Source organism: Lytechinus pictus, chromosome 13 (genome assembly GCF_037042905.1).
Source record: "Lytechinus pictus isolate F3 Inbred chromosome 13, Lp3.0, whole genome shotgun sequence".
Lineage (NCBI taxonomy): Eukaryota > Metazoa > Echinodermata > Echinoidea > Temnopleuroida > Toxopneustidae > Lytechinus > Lytechinus pictus.
This window is the reverse complement of record NC_087257.1, coordinates 2,944,156-2,954,752: the sequence shown is the minus strand read 5'-3', so window position 1 is coordinate 2,954,752 and position 10,597 is coordinate 2,944,156. Positions and strand designations below refer to the sequence as shown.

The 10,597-nt window shown below is 36.3% G+C and overlaps 1 long non-coding RNA gene across 1 annotated transcript; it reads left to right on the top strand.

The window, feature by feature from the left end:
• The first annotated feature begins 433 nt into the window (after positions 1 to 433).
• LOC129274835 (uncharacterized) lies at positions 434 to 8,984 on the top strand. The gene is made up of 3 exons (XR_008585945.2): positions 434 to 631; positions 4,771 to 4,940; positions 7,132 to 8,984. It is a non-coding gene; the product is annotated as an uncharacterized LOC129274835 (long non-coding RNA).
• Positions 8,985 to 10,597: the final 1,613 nt, after the last annotated feature.

The following is a 10,597-nucleotide window of genomic DNA, read 5'->3' as shown; positions in this document are numbered from 1 at the left end:
CTTTTAATTGAATTAATACCTTTCCATTTTCCCCTCTCCTTACATCTGCCCTGTTTCTCCATACAGGTATTCCCTCCCTTCCTCGTCAGGTCAGAACTGTGTGTCCCAGATGAACTTGTACTTCCACAACTTTTAGAAAAGGGGAAAAAAATATTAAATCTATCTCAACTCCTCTCAATCTAAACCCACCTCCCCCAAATCAATAAATGCATTGTGTTTCTGTTTGAGAGGATTGTGGCGAAGAAGTCAAGCCTGACGTATTATTGTGTCCGTTTATCTGTCGGGGCTAGAGTCCACATCGTTGTCTTGTTTGCCTTCCTCCGTGGTGCACGCTAGCGCTGGAGTGTCCTATTGTGCTGTGCGTCTGGTTGGCTGTTTGGGTTTTGAAAGCCATTGTACTTTGGTGCTTATCTTCATGTAGCTCTGGCTAATAGTACATTGTTGAACACAGGAGGGATAGTATGATTGCAGCGGTGCTATTGTGATGGTCGGAGTCATTTTCTTGTTCCTTCCGCAAATGGACATCAATTTGGAGGACTTCATTAAAGAGGAATAAATTGATTTCAATTGCATGAGGATTTTTGGTTCCAAAGTATTATAGACCTATGGATCAAATTGAGCTTCATCTTAGGTAATTATAACTGACATATGATGAATTTGTCCATTTGTCCATTTGTTGAATGTAATTCAAGTTACACTCCACAATTATTTTGTTCTAATTTTACAAGCTCACATCCCGTTTACTATATAGGCCTGAATGTGCAGTGCTGTACAAATAAATGTTTCAAAAAATTAAAAGAGGATGAATGATTCACTTGTTCTGCGCTGAAATTATTCTGTATTTTTGCTACAATTTGCACCTGTTCAGAGAACAGCATTACAGAAAGTGAAATTAAAGTTAACATAATGATAATGATCTAATTTGCATGTTGATGTCTCATAGGCCTACACATTCACAAAACGACATTTGCCACATAGGCCTAGACATTTTGGCTAGACTGTACTGGAAACCATTTTCTTGTTGAACTATACTATGTGTTGGTGACACTTCTTGCATAGCTCCATGCTTCTTGCATGTATTCACCATAAAGAGGGTATCACCAAGGAGATTAAAGAGAAATTCCAGTAGTTGCAGTAAACACTGATTTCATGAGAAAGTCTGTAAAACCAGGCTTATATAATTGTCAGTATATCATCGAGGATCTAGATCTGGTACAGTTACATAAACTGAACTTCGTGAAATCTAGAAATCTACGCTGAAAAATGTTCAGACTGAACTTCCCCAACACAGATAAGCGCACGTGGGACAGTGTATAATTATTGCTTTGAGCGTCGGGCCCGACGCTCTACCCGAATCCTGTGCTTATTTGCTGATTTCTTCCAGAATCCTTTGGCACATGCGTTTTATTTATACAAACAGACACTTTGGTGGTCATTTCATTGGATTCTGTACGAACTAATTTTGATATCGTTACCAAAACTAGCATTTACCTTTAAAATAGATTGGTATCACTTGCATGAGTTCAGTGATTGCCAGGATTGTTTGTGTATTTTAGATCTGCATTTTGGGTGTGATAATTCTTGTCCTGTCTCCATTTTGACAAGTGCATTGATAAGTTTTCTCCTGGAACTGACAGTATGAATGAGATGAATAGGGTATGTTACTACCAGGATACTTTACCAGATTTCTACTAGTATTGTATGAATAGCAATTAAATTGCAAGGTAATTCCTGTTTCCATCTTAAAAAAAGGTTCAGATGAAGCCTGCAAAAACCACATGTTTTATATGGAGTAAAATACATGTAGTTAGGCCTACTTTAAAAGTGAAGAAGCCACTAAATCCTACCCTAGAATAAAGTGTGCAGACTAATTATATACATGTAGGCTACTACAGGTACATGGCAACATTAATACAGATCACCAGTTATTCCACCCTGTTTATATTAGTGTAAAAAATTTAAACAGTTATTTCTTTAAAGCAAAATGGGAAATAAGAGAACAATTATCCTGATGGTTATGATATCTGTGATTTGGTTTATTTGAAAATTTTATGATATCTGTTGTCTGTTGACTCTTTTTTATGTGATGAAAAATAACCAATGATAATGATTAAATACCTACTTGTATGTTTTGATAATTACAAGTACATACAAAATAATGCCATTCTATAAATCTGACCATATCATTCTTAAATATTAATCATGAATATCACTATTTTTTTTTCTTGAAATGGGAACAGAGCCTTAGAAGAACTCCTTAAGATTATACTTTTCAGCAAAAGTATCTGATGAAAACCAATTTTGATTAAAAGTGCATATCATTGTAAAAATAAAAAATAAAATAAGATGTGAATTGAACTCTGTATCTTGTATAATTTTCTTCTTGTCAGATGTCTTTGATATCCATAACATTGAGTAAATAAAAGAGCAAAATGAAATTATGATAATCATCCCATTGCCCTTGAATTTAATTCATTCCATTTTCAAAACACAATGAAAATTAATAACTGGAATGATGACCAATTGTTTCCCTTCATTAACTTCAATATTTCTACCACTTCTAATCGTGAAGTCACCCTTGAAAGAAATTGCAATGACTGAAATTCAATTTGAATGATAATGGGACGTGCCGAAAGTACACAAAACAAATATGGCAGTGGTTTTATAAATTGCCTTTGGATTTGAAAGGGTAGGAAGTATTTCAGGGTTGACAGTGATGAATGGCGGAATGACTACTATTAGCTGATTTTGTGATTTTGCCTAACCACAGAGGAATGTGGCTTTGGACATGACTTCATGGCAGTGAAGCAATAGGTGAATTATGGAAATTGTTTGGTATAACTTTGGTTATAATTATAAACCAATTACATGGAAATACTGTTGATGATGAATATTAACAAGAGATTATAGAAGTTTACAATTTACAATTACAATTTACAATTTACAATTCAATTTATTTACACTCTCAATAAAAAATGAAAAACATACATAAGGTACATAAGTAAAACATTGTGACAACATACAAAAAAACATATTTATGAGAATGAGGGGCCAACAAAAAAGAGCAGATAGCCTTATTGAGCGTTGACCCAACAACTATAAGACAAAATCAATAAATATTACAAAAAAGATATAAATGAAGTTAATGGTCATGTTGAAATGAATATCATTTTATTGATGATTTTGTAACAAAAGCAACAGCAGCAAATTTGGTCACTGTTAACAATCTGTCAAAATATTGTATTTGACATAATGATTATTTTTCAGTTTTCATTTTGGACTTTTGGAGATTGTATAGTGATCCTGATGAGATGAGGAATTGTTCATATCATGGACCTTCTAGTACATCCATGTTCAAATCGACCATTTCTTGACAATATGGATCAAGCAACTTCATAGTGATAATATTATTAAGAACAAACTACCACAAATATGAATAAAATTATTTGGAACTTGTCTTTCATATTTTTAATATTGTATGCTTTAAAGCAGATACGAACCAATAGGGCCATCTCGAGTCCTCAACTACTCATATTGGCCACGTTTCCTGACCCATAGCGCTAGTGTAGTCTAGTATTAATATAGACCCACTCATGATAACATGCTAAGTAACTACTCAATACATTTTACCACAATAATTATGTTACTACTTTTCCTCTCGAATAATTTTAGTTTCTCTATACAAATACAATTATAGGTCAATTTATTCTCTGTAGTATTATTTCAAGACTATGTATTTATAACAGACAGTCAATTGGAGACCACACACAGTTTACTCCCCCTTTAAAAGCATTATCAAGTATACCTGCTCATTAATGTAGGCCTACATGTACCTGTCTTCCTCTTCACATCTACTTGCTATATATAAAGCAGATGCATAAATAACATCCCTGTCATGTAGGGAGACATCTATATCTTGTCATGCTCGCATGATGCATAGAGCAGCAGTAGCATGGATGGATGCAAACTCCCCTAGAGGAATGCATCACTTCAGATGTTGCCATAGCGATGGCTTAAAGAAGATGTTGGGTACTGATTCTGCAGGTGATACCTGTACATGAAATATCAGAATAAGTTTAGTGTAGGTGTTTGTTGAAAGAAATCTGTGTTATTTCATTTCCATGGTTATTCTCAGATCAGCCTTATAGTTTGTCCTAATTTGCAAATCACTGTAAATGCTTCTTTTTTGTTAGTCTGCAGGCACAGACCCTGATTGTACACAAGGCATGAGTAGGCTGCAATTCAGACCCTTTACTCAAGTGAAGGGTTTGCAACTTTGCGCAGCAGACTTGTTTTTTGTTGCATTAATGCCCATTTGCCATTGTATGATAAATTCTATTCATATCCGAGACCTATTGTTCACTATTCCTGTGTATATAAAAACCTAATTGATGTACAGTATTATTATGCCATACCAATGTTATTCAAAGTCTTCCAAATTGCTGTCTCAGGCAGTGTAGCTTGAAGAAGAATTGTGAATGGGATTTTAGAAAGTTGCTATGCACTGCACACTTTACTTCTTATAAAGAAGTATGAGATGAGTTCAAGAAAAAAATTATGTATAGGAGATGGTCACCTTTCCACATTCACTATTGCCTCCCAGTTATTCTAAAGTGATAGTAATTATATACATACCAGAGTTACAAACTATGTACTTGTACATGTTTCTGTTTCCTTTTTTTCTATGGGATTATATTGTAAGGGAATATAATCTTGTTAAAATGTGAGGTAAGTGTCTAATTCTTTTCTTTTATTATATTTCTTGTGTAGGTTGTAGCCAATCCTTAGAGAACCAGTCAGAACAATAGAAGGAGACACGCTTTCATGCTCTGTCGGGTGCAGTATTGTAGTCGGGGGTATGTACGCCGGATATAACCAGGCACTTAATTATTTGGGAAGAGTGAGCTGGTTTTCAGCAAGGATAACAGCAATTGATTTAGGTAGGTGATATGGATGGATGGTCCGTGAATATAATTATTTGTTACGTCTTATGAATTTCATTATTTTATTGATGACCTATGAATATTATTGTTTGATATCCCTAACCAAGACCTCCACACCCCCTATTTCATAATTGTTTCCATTCAACCACACCCACTTCTCTCAAAACCCCAGTCATCCAACACCCATCCCTACACAGGCCCACGATCCTTTGAGTGGAAACCACTTGTAGAATAGATTACTTGTAGTTTGAATCAGTAATACAACACTCACAATAACAGTCTAGGGGTGCGTTTATCCGCCACTTTTTTACCCTATAATCATGATTCCAATCATGATTCAAATCACGATTGCGTTTAGTCGAAATTGAATATAATCATGATTAGAATCACAAACATGAACTACGAAAAAAAGGGCGTTTGGAAAGACGTTTCTGCAGAATCACGTACGAAAATGTTCGGATAAACGATATCGTGATTTGAATCATGATTATATGACGTCATTGTGTCGAGCTATTTCCGGTTCTTGCCAAGGCGCGCGCCCCACGTTGTCACATCACATGTACGTCGCCGACCTCCAATTAAGTGTCCAACGTTGACCTATACTTCCTGGGTCAAACTGCGCACTGTGATGCGCACTGGATCGGTCCGAATCCGAGGAGAAACAGCGTTGGAACGAAGGTCGTCTAAACCCTGATTCTGTAGTAATTGTGATTCATGTTTGTGATTTGAATCATGATTCCAATCATGATTCAAATCACGATTCTGGCTTGAGGTCGGATAAACGCAGCCTAGTACCAATAAAGGAACGCAACAAAGACCCAATCTACAGACCACAGGGGTCCAAACGTGATGGTGATCTGATTTTCTTCTCCCTGGGTGCTGGTTATTTGATTTTTTTTTAATGGCTATTTTTACACTACAAGCATAAACCAGTTTCCTGTATACATTTTGGCATAAACCATATAGTTTTACTTATATTTTAGATGTTATGTAAATGTTGTTTAACTAATAGCTAACTAGAGGGGAAGCGGTTACCCAAAATCATGTGAAAAGTGTGCCTTGAAGCATGGACCTACAGAGTAGTAGTGTGCCCTGTGTCAGAGTAGTAGTGTCTCCCTTTCTTTTTTTTTTCCATTTTGTGCTAAATATAAAAATGTGCTCAGTGGGAAAGTGGTGTTATTAAAAATAAAAAATTAGGCTAGATCCTTCTTTCAATTCATGTTGATTCAACAATATATTTTTATTTCGTTCAAAACAATATAGGCCTAATGTGAAAGAGGCATTTCTTGGTGCAACTGTTTTGTAAATTGAGTAGTCTCCATAAACATGCGTATGTATGGATGAGGATACCAGATTGGTACATGTACAGTATAGCAGCTTGGTGGTGTATAGTCACTCTTGTGTTCAAATTCACCGTCTCAAGTTGCAAGGACTTGTAAACATTGCTGAAAATCAAGAAATTTGAACTTGTCGTTGGGTTCAGATGAAAAAATCAGAAAATAAATTGACAAAAGTTATTGTTCATTTGCTCTGTAAGTTTGGATTGTGGACCTACAATCAAGAATTAAATGAAGTCATTGCATTCTTTATATTTTTTCTTCAAATTTTTGAAAAGTTTGAAGTGGGTTTCGATTTTTAAGAATTTAATTTAAAAAAAAGCCCTGAAAAATATAAAAATTGCAATGACTTTATTGAATTCTTGATTTGAACCGTTCCATGATCAATCCATGGCTCTGTTACGAAGTCTATTAACTGATCATATTGTATGACATTCCACTGAATGATTGTGCTTAGTGGGCAATGCAATCAAATTGAAAAAAAATGTTTTACAGAGACATGGATTTGATAAGCATCACAGAATGATTCAAATCGAGAATTCAATGAAGGCGTTGGCAATCTTTATTTTTCTCTTCAAAGTTTTTAAATATTTGAAGTGGGTTTCAATATTTATCAAACCATATCATTGTAAAACTGCTTTTGTTTAGTAGTGGAAAAAAAGGAAAGAACATAGTGGGTAAGTGAAAAAGTAATAAAAACTCAAAGTCTGAAACAGGACTTTCTATTTCATTTTGAAAATAGTACGATATCATATCAATTCATGAATTTACTTTTATGGAACAAACCACATTGAACAACATGCACTCATTACATTCTAATCATTGTATTTGGTTTCTGTTCTTATTCACAGGAATCGCTAATGTTTACTGGATTATATGATCATCGTCATAATCCAATCTGGAATCTCCTCTTTTGAACTTGGACCTTGTACATGTACACTGGAAAAGCCAATCATCCTATCATTGTGCAAATAAGTGACTTTCTTTTTGTTACTTCCAAAGTTGGACTCGAGTCGGATTTATTCAATAGACTCCTGGCGTCTACCATAATTTACAAAATCATCCCGTTGTTTGGATCCTTGGACTGGGACCGTTCTATTGGTGAGTACAAAAGAGCGCCTGCAGACCGGTTCGCTAGCAGTTCATCTATTAGTTATAATGCTCATATTCTTTGACCTAATTTTCCTTGCGGTATTTTTGGAGGTGCAGTGAAGCGTGTTTGATGTACGTATGCTAGCCTTGTTAGGTCTATATAGTGGTTGATGGATATTTTATGTGTTTGATTGAATAGGCCAGCTATCAATCATATTTTAGAGGCAATTCATTGGGGTCATTTGCTTTATGCCTGGGATTAAGATCGCGTGAAAAATTGATGAGGTGTTCTATTTCTTTTGAGAGGTGATTTGTGGGGGTTTGACCAGGCTTTTATTCATAGGATTGACTCCATTTGCTTCCATTAATAAAATTCTATAAGAGAAAATATGACGCAGAGATAAATATCTAATTTGTGATTAATACACGACATAGGATGTCATTTCCTTGTATCTTTATTGTAAACTTAGCAATATTACATCATGGAGCTATTATAGCTCCATGATTACATACAGGCCTAGGCCTTTATACGCACAGGCTCAATGCAGAAGCTCTAATATATAATCTGATTACTGTTGTCTCAGTTAAATGGATCAGTATTTTGTGTTAATGGGTTTTATGGTTTAACTGTAAGACCAATCAATGACCAAAAGACTCAGCTTTTAATCTCTTTTGAAAAATTGGTTTCAAGGATTAGTATAGACTGTATTTGAGTTATGGATGTTAAATGTAAGATTAAAGCAGGAGAGGTAGGATTAAGTTCTTTCTTTAATTTTGTGTTGGTGTTTCTATCAGGGCATAGTCTCTTCTTTATGTTAGTAACAGCTCTGGGATTTCAGCCAGGAAATAGAATACTCTGCTTGACTTGGCTATTGATTTTTTACATACCATTTTGGTTTCAACCCAGGAGAATGATTCTATTATTGATGCAGATGATGAAAAAAATTGCAGTCTGTGTTGTGGAAACTAAACATGATGGCTCAAAATTATGTAGGCCAAGGAGTTGCTAGATATGCGTTTCAAGTTGGGGTTGCCTGTTGAGAAGTGTAAACATATTTCTGGGATATTGTTTTTAAAATTATTTTGTTAACAGCTTATTATTTTCAACATTTAAATTAACTTTGATCATATTTCTAATGAAAAATATTGTTTGACACATGGCTACTTGAAAAGTTTTACTTGCAGCTTTGAAGGATATCTTCACACCTCAGATCAGTTTAGGGCTGTCTGCACCAACACCGCTCTACGAGATGCATAGGCCTAGTTTGATGTATTATCAGATGATACAGCTGTTTTTGTAGTTGAGAAAAGGCACTTTGGATGTACATACCAGGTGATTTTGGTGAACTGGAAATTTCCAGGAAATTCCCCTTGGCAAAGACATTCAATGTGTTGCAGGTTCAGGGGCAAAGTATTAATTCCAGTACTTTTACCAAATTTGGTGAAGAAACATGCTAAATATATTTTATGGCCGGTGTCTGGTGATAATGTGCGGTATAATTGATGTTTACTAACTATTAAAGTCACTTTTCATGACTTTGACTATCAGTGATTTTCCTTTATTCAAATTATGATCAATGAACTTGTTAAATTTCTATAAATGTAGTACATGAAAAAAAGAAATATTAGCTTGTTGAAATAGTTTCACATATTTTTAAATACTTTTTTTTTAATTGAATAAAAGTATTGTCGGGCTTTTATTAGCACATACATGTGCATGTGTGTAGCTTTGTGCGGGGGAAAAAATTACCCAGGGACTTGGGGGCGATTTATGATTATCCCCTGAAAATGCTCAAATGAGTCCTGGTAATTGGACTCCCCCTCAGAAAATCTCATTCACTTCAGTAGGCGGTGCTGCACCATCCCGAGTTTGCTCAATCTCGAGATTTTAGCCCGATCGGCCCACTTCGCGATTAATCTCGAGATTCAAGAAACCCCGTCTGCACCATCGCAAGAAGAGCATTCCTGCTCGAGCGAGGCAACAAGCCCGATATTACGAGCATGCGCACTTTCGGATCTTGGAGTTTCAACGGCCCGCGCTTTTGAATAACTTCCCGCGATGTGCAAGCAATGTACTCCTTTCACTAGCACTTTCGCCGAATTCAACCGGTGTTATGCAACAATCCTCTCAGCTCAGCGAGTGAAGAAGTGATGTATTCTTCGTTAAATATGATGGCGGAGTAGGAGGCAACGACAGAGAGAGAGAGAGAGGGAGAGAAGGAGGAAAGAAATGCTATTTGCTCACATTTTGCGAAGGAATAAGACAACACTGCTGTCAGTGTTGTTATTGAATATGACCATCGTCGATGATGAGCGCCTCCCCCTTTGGTCTGGTCTCTCCCAAAATCCATTCACTGGTGGGACACCATCGTTGCTTATGAACGCTATTCGCATGTATAAAGTTGACTTTCGCACGTGTTTATGTTTTGACCAAGGCGGAAGTGGAACGCGAATTGCATTATGGACTGACGTCATGAATAAATTACCCCGAGTCCAATCTCGAGTGCGTCTGCACCGACGAATTAGCGGGATAATTCGTAAAATAGCGCGCTATTTTGCAAATAAACCCGAGTTGACTTGGGATTGCAATCTCGAGATTAATCCTACGAACTAGCGCGATAATTGCGTCTGCACCGCCAACTATCTCGAGATTTTTCAGATCAGGATAATTTGCCGGATCAGAAATAGCGCGCTAATTTGAAAACTCGGGATGGTGCAGACGGCCCTAGTGAAGCTTTTCTAAAGTTGCAGATCTAATTATTGTGAAACAATGAAAAGTAGCACCCCCACCCTAGTCTGCAGGCACAGACCCTGTTTGGAACTTTGATCAACAAGTATGCCTCCACGCACAGACTAGCACATACAAAACTTGCTGTTGAGAGGGCCTTCAGTACACAAGGCATGAGTAGGCTGCACATTCAGACCCTTAACTCGAGTGAAGGGTTTGCCCAACAGCAGACTACCCCCACCCCAGAATTAAAATAATTTTGGCCTGCCTTGAGATGCCCCATCCCTGTATTGAACAATAATGAACATGTTACAGAATAGGGCCCTGTACTGTGTGAACTGGGTTTAGGGTGGAAATAATTATTGATTGGAAAGAGGGGTGAGGAAGACAAAGCAATAGGTTGGATGTTGAGACAGTATTCAATAAATGTTTGTTAAAGATATCACTTGCTTTTGATTGTATTGTAAAAGAGAAATCAATAGGTGGGAAAGTATGAC